Genomic DNA, 7,097 nt, shown 5'->3' with positions numbered 1-7,097 from the left:
CAAATAAATATTGTAAACAGTTCTCATTGGCCCACATACAATGTATTAGTGAGGTAGTTCAAGTGCTTCTGACTTTACCCACTCACTCCTTGAGAATTTACCTAGAAATACATCTGTTCAATTTGACCAACTACAGCTATAAAATACTAAGAATGTCATCTAACACAACAGATGCCAGTAGAAGGTATTTTTCCCCCATACCATCAGTTTCTTTTTCAATTATTAAAGATGAAGCTTCTAGACATAGTCTCCTCTATATTCCTGCAATTCCACTTCTAGGTGTATACCCAAGAAAAATATGTCCACCTCAAAGATATACAAGTATGCTCATAGTTACTCTAGTCATAATAACCAATGACTTAAAACCAAATGTCCATCAATAGTAGAATATTACAAAATAATGAAAAAGATCAAGCTATTGTGATATGCGACAACATGGAATCTCACAGACATAATGTTGTGTGAAAGAACCTAAGCACAAAAGAAAACAATTATGATGACATTTATATAAAGTTCAAGGACAGATAAAACTAACTTATGGTGACTGGAGAACGGTGTGGAGGTTCCTCAAGAAACTAAAAATAGGGGCTTCTGGGTGGCTCAGTCAGTTATGAGTCTGACTTTGGCTCAGGTCATGATCTCACCGTCCATGAGTTCGAGCCCTGCATCATTCTCTGTGCCTACAGCTCAGAGCTTGGAGCCTGCTTTGGATTCTGTGTCTCCCTCTCTCTCTCTGCCTCTTCCCCACTTGCACTCTGTCTCTCTCTCAAAAATAAAGGTTAAAAAAAATTAAAAAAAAAGAAACTAAAAATAGAGCTACCCCATGATCCAGCAATTGCACTATTAGGTATTTACACAAAGGTTACAAAAATACATATTCAAAGGGGTACATGCACCCCAATGTTTATAGCAGCATTACGAACAATAGCCAAACTATGGAGAGAACCCAAATGTCCAAGAATGATGAATGGATAAAGAATGTGGTATATGAGTACAATGGAATATTACTCAGTTTTCAAAAAGAATGAAATCTTGCCATTTGCAATGACATGGATGGAGCTAGAATGTATTATGCTACGTGAAATAAGTCAATCAGAGAAAGACAAATATATGATTTCACTCATATGGGGAATTTAAGAAACAAAACAGATGGACGTAAGGGAAGGGAGGAGGAAGAGAAGAGAGGGAAACAAAACACAAGAGACTGTTAATGATAGAGAACAAACTATGGGTTGATGGACAGAGGTGGGTGGGAGAAGGGTACTATGGAGGGCACTTGCTGTGATAAACACTGGATGTTGTTAAGTGATGAATCACTGAATTCTACTCCTGAAACCAATATCGCACTGTATGTTAACTAACTAAAGTTTAAATTTTAAAAAAGGAAAAAAAAATCCTAACTTTTGACGACAGAAGAATAGTGGTTATCTTTGGAGGATATTGACTGGAAGTGCACACCAGAAAGACTCTGGAAGCCTAGAAATGTTTTATGTCTTATCGGTGTGGTAGTTCCGTGGGTGCACACACATGTAAAAAGTAATTGGGCTGTACTTAAGATTTAAACACTTTACTGTATGTATAATATACCCCCCATTTATAAAAAATGAAGAAAAGGGAGCCTTTTCAGAAGTTTATATTCAGAGATCCAAAATTTGTGCTTATCCTCAAGACACTAGCTCTTCATTGGTGATACAGTGATGGCTGGATCCAATAATTCCCTGAGAATACTTTTGTGGCCCACAATTTTAGAAAAGTAAGGATAATAGGAAATTTTAATCAAAATAACTTTTCAATACACACTGGGCATCAATACTAATGATATAAGCTGTTTATCATGCATATGATACACAGTACAGAATGTGGGTTCGATTTTATTAGACTCAGACCAGGAGTTCGTGAGTTTTAAGGGCCTCTGGGTATTTGTTGATTTTCTTCTCCACATTCTTTTTGGCCTGTTTCCATAGCCTCATGAGCTGCTTTTTCTTCTGGTAATGGATCTTGGCTTTCTCTTTCTTCTCCTCTAGGGTGACTGTTACTGCCTTGTATATCCAGCCAACCTCATGAGCCAGGTGCCCCAAGTAAGCAAACTATTGTGTAGGCTTCAGATGCACAACCTTCAGGGCAGGAACCACCATCCACTTTTTCTTGTCATAGGGTGGTGGGATCCCAACACACACCTTGAGGCGGTCCAGGGCAGACTAGCCTCCCTTGGTCTTGTGGGGCAGCATGCCTCAGACCACCCTCCCAAAGATGTGGCTGGGTTCCCTGAAGGTGTAGGGGCCATGGGTTGGGCTGGTGTTCATCTGCTTGCAGAGGAAAGCCATGTACTTCAACTTGTTTCTGTAGGAATCGCCAGAAATGATGATGCCCTCACAGCACACAACTACGACCTTCCTGCCTAGCAGCACCTGTTTGGCCACAATGGCCACCGGGTGGCCCAAGAATGCCCTTCCACCATCTGGGGCGACCACCTGAGAAGAGAGGTTCAGTTATTTTTAACAAATATTTTTGCCATTTCTTCTTATCTTGTGTTTAAAGAATCCTCTTTAAATATGGTAAAGAGTAGGAACCTGAACCAGGTAAATAGACTCCTTTAAGAGATTCTTATAACAAAGCTAATTTCAGTCAGCCTTACTATGTCACAAATACATTGCCAAGGGAGATTATGGAAGAAGGAGAGTAATCCCTTTTTATAAAATGGTTTTACCTCAGTTTTCCTCAAGTAGAGTGGTCTCCCACTATTGCTTCTCTGATTCTAGTTAATCTTCAGGAGGAATCAGTAAAAGTATTAGACATCATTAAAAGAAAGAACCAATTTTCAATCAGCTTAAAAAAATCCTTTACCTTGATTTGGTTGATTTTTCTTAATGTTCAAACAAACTGTGTTTATGTCTGCTGGAAGCACATGGTTCCATTTCAAGGAGAAGCTCTCTTCCCATTTAGGTGTTTTGAATCATTTAAGGAATCAATACCTAGTGGAACAACAGAAAGCACTGATAGGCAGGTCCCAGTAGGGTGCTATGGACATGAGTCATGATTGGAAATCCAAGAGGTAAAGTCAGTTGGGAAGAGTTTCATTCTCAAATGAATATCATTTCTTTGGGGGACAACTTTGGTTGGATAAAACTTTATTGACAGCTGTGCCCCAGCAGTCCACAGTGCAACCAAATGCCTGTGAGAGTACTAGAGTTCATAATAACCCTTGTCTCTGATTCAATTTCAAAACCAAGTTTCTTGGCCGCTGTTTTGAAACTACGACAAAAGGTCAAATGAATCTCAGTGGTGGTCATGGAAAAATGACAACTTAAAAATGAAGCAGTGAAAACAAGCATCTTGTGGAAACTCGGAAAGCCAGTGCTTTTAGGGTAGAAGTTCCAGCCTGAGGCTTGATGGGTGAATAGGAACCCAGGAGGCATGTGGGGTTGGGGTCTGACTAACAACTTAGGTGCACTCTTGTTCGCTGCTTCCCAAGAAAGGAGTCTTACAGCAGCTAGTTGTGAAGATTAGGAGGTAAATTTTCAGTCAGCATTATTTGTTAGTTCCTAGACAGTTTGTGAACATTAATATGACATTGGAACAAAATTCTTTGAATGTTATAATGTAGAGTTTGGCAGGCCGTTATTTTAGTGGTTTAGAATGAATTATTCAATAACTGCTTGTGTTGAACACCCACTGAGTATCAGGTGCTGTGGTACATGTGTGTACAAGGCAGCTTCTAACCTCATGGTGTTTACAGAAATGCTCTAAGCCTGAATTTCTTCATCTAACATAGTGTTAAAAAGAAATGACATGCCCCCAAATGGAGTCAACTTTTGCTAAGCCCCACCAACACTTGTGAATACCTAACCTAACTGCAGTTTTATCCTTTCCCTGGAATGGGATTTTAGACCAGGCTGGAATTTCCTGATCAGCACTATGAGGTTAATCTGTCTTCCCCTAAGGGAAGGTAAGCTCACCTGAAGTAATGCAGTCTTTTAAAATTCCTTGTCTCACCTCCTTTCTGCCTATAAAATCCTTCCATTTCCAGCAACTCCTTGAAGTTTCCTTTTGTTTGCTAGATGGGATGCTGCCTGATTTATGAATTGTTGAATAAAGCCAATTAAATTTTTACATTTACTTGGTTGAATTTTGTTTTTTAACAATAGGAACCATCTTGTGCAATTGAGGGTTAAATGAGGTCATGCATCTCAACTTTTTACATTGTGTGGCAAATAGCAAAGCCTCGCGTTACCTGTAGTCACAGATATAGACAGACTTATACCTCTGAGAAGGGGAACATCAGTCAACATGAAGGCAGAACATTAGGAAAGGTGTCCTTGAGGAGTTGAGTGCTTAGGTATGACCTGAAGGAAGAGAAGAGAGCCAGTAGAAAGAGGAGACTTCCTCCAATGGAGTGGAGGTATAGGGCGCAGAAGTGAGAGACAGTTGGCAGGAGTTCAGTTCTGAAGCTCCCCTGAGCTCCAGCTGGAGAGTGAGAAGAGATGAGGCTGGCTGGGTGAGGTGTGTTGGTCAACCAGCTCTGTGGATATCGGCTGATTTTCACGTATGAATCTTCCCATTGAGGCTGCTTTCAGCTACCAGCAGTTTAGCAACCAGCACACAAAACTCCTGGATCTTAAAGCATTAGCTCTGCATCAGGTTCAAGTGATATCCAGTATGCTCTCATTGCTGGGTTAAGAGTTTGGATGGTTTCTAGAGCAGCAGGTTGTACTGACAGTACTTTGAGCCAGGGAAACAGAGTATCAGGTCACAGTTTAAGAAAAATTACTCTGGCTTCAGCGAGGAGAGGGCAAGTCTGGACCAGGAAGGCCCGTAAAGTAATCCAGGCCAGAAATTAAGGTAAATTTAGTAGAGGTAGTAACAGTTGCAATACAGGAAAAAACTGGATTTAGAAGATAATAGAACAACAGATGATTGATCAGGTGAGGAGATTTAGGAAGTGGGAGCATCCAAGGAGTAAATCTGGAATTAGGGTACACTTTGTACCAATAGTATACTTCAGTGGATGGCCATTTGGAGCAAGCTGGCCAATATTGTCTGTCAGGAGTGATAAGCATTCCTGCAACCCAGTCATCTGGATCCAGAGGTTTACTCTTGACTCTATCATTATATTGTGCCCCCAAATGTCTGTAGCATACATCAGATAGAAGAAAAATTGCCTTATTAGTGAAATTACAAATAAGAAAAAATGCAAAGGAAAATCTCTAAAAGAGAAAAGACTTGAATGAACACTTCATAGAGAAAGAAATATGAATGACCAATAAACATATGAACAAAATGTTGATCCTCACTGACAATTAATGAAATACTTTGCACCTATTACATTTGCAAAGATATATAAAACATGAATACCATAGGATGTATAAAGTGTTGACATCTACTTCTAGTGGAATACTGTATAGCTTAAAAGAATGAGATAAAGAGGTACCTAGGTGGCTTAGTCAGTTAAGCATCCCACTTCGGCTCATGTCATGATCTCACAGTTTGTGAGTTCGAGCCCCGTGTCGGGCTCTGTGCTGACAGCTCAGAGCCTGGAGCCTGCTTTGGATTCTGTGTCTCCCTGTCTCTCTGCCCCTCCCTTACTTGCACTCTCTCTTTCTCTCTCAAAAATAAATAAACATTTTTTAAAAGTTAAAGAATGAAGTAGAGTTAATGTTCTGCTAGGAAAGAGTTCCTCAATATGTTAAGAAGTGAAAAAAAAATAAAGGCTTAGAATAATAGCATTCTAAGATACTATTAAAAATAGGCAATGTATATGCAGACATGTGCTTATAAATGGTCAGAAAATGAAGATAACAGAAGAAATCATCTTATGTCTAACTCTGGAGAGTGGAATTTGAGACCTAATGGGATATAGACCATGGGGAGGAGTGGAGAGTCTTTTTTTTTTTTTTTTTTTTAACATTTATTCATTTTTGAGAGTGAGAGAGACAGAGCATGAGTGGGGGAGTGGCAGAGAGAGAGGAAGACACAGAATCCGAAGCAGGCTCCAGGCTCCGAGCTGTCAGCACAGGGCCCAATGTAGGGCTCAAACTGACAGACTGCAAGATCATGACCTGAGCCGAAGTTGGACGCTCAACCGACTGAGCCACCCAGGCGCCCCAAGAGTCTTTTTTAAGATACATTTTGTTATGGAAAATTTCAAACACATACAAGTAAAAAAATGATATAATGGACCATGTACTCATCACCTACATTCAACAATTATCAATATTACTTGATTATGCTATCCTTTTGTTCTATTTGAAAAAAATACCACTAGCATGTATTATTTTCATATTAAAAAAATCCAACGTAGTGGAAGTGATTTGCCCCAGTGACCTTACAGCCATGGGCTTGTTGCTCCAAACTTCAGTCCCCAGAACTAGGAGAAGGCTTCACAGACTGAGGAACATTAGCCACTTTGCTCTTAAATTCTGTCAGCTGTGTAGCTAGAGGGACGGATAACTTTATCCAGATACTATAAGATGATCCTTAATTTAAAAAGCAACATCAAAGGAAGACTGTCTGCTCGGTAAGGGGTAATTTAATATGTTTACTACCCTCCGCCGACACTCCCAGTCCATGTTTTTATTAAGGAACAGCTTGATTTATCCTGCAGCTGATTTTTATCTCTGTATTAAGATTTACTTCATTTCCCAGCAGAGCCCAAAGCTAAGAAAACAGTGCCTTCCTCTTCAAGTTGGTGTGTCTTGGGTAACCAGACAGCTGCTGCCAGATGTGACCCATGGTCACAGTGGTCTGGTGGATGCCTCACAACAGAAGTTTAAGAGCACTTAGAAAAGTATAGAGATTCCCAGGCCCCACTTGGGATATGCTGCCAAATTCTGAGGACTAAAAATGAGGATACCTGCTCCCTGCGTGCATCCATTCATCTTCTCCACAGTCACTCACTCCGCATTCCCTATTGTGCCAGGCTCTGTGCTAGAGTTCGAGTTGTAGAGTTGAGCAACGCATGGCCTCTGACCTTCAGGAGCGAATCAAATCTGGAATCAAACTTTCAAGATTTGCTCTGTTTCCTCTGCCAGGATTACTTTCCTATCTTGTCTAACTCTTCTCACTCGTCCTTCAAAATTTAGCTACAAGTTGCCATCTCT

At 40.3% G+C, this 7,097-nt stretch overlaps 1 pseudogene; it reads right to left on the bottom strand.

Moving 5' to 3' along the window:
* Nucleotides 1–1,880: 1,880 nt before the first annotated feature.
* On the bottom strand, nucleotides 1,881–6,566 carry LOC124514293 (60S ribosomal protein L13a-like; annotated as a pseudogene).
* Nucleotides 6,567–7,097: the final 531 nt, after the last annotated feature.

Source organism: Lynx rufus, unplaced genomic scaffold (genome assembly GCF_022079265.1).
Source record: "Lynx rufus isolate CCGP_SWC_20201006 ecotype Redwood Valley unplaced genomic scaffold, mLynRuf1.p SCAF_2, whole genome shotgun sequence".
NCBI classification, from domain to species: domain Eukaryota; kingdom Metazoa; phylum Chordata; class Mammalia; order Carnivora; family Felidae; genus Lynx; species Lynx rufus.
The sequence above is the reverse complement of the archived record's forward strand: the minus strand, read 5'-3'. Positions and strand labels throughout refer to the sequence as shown.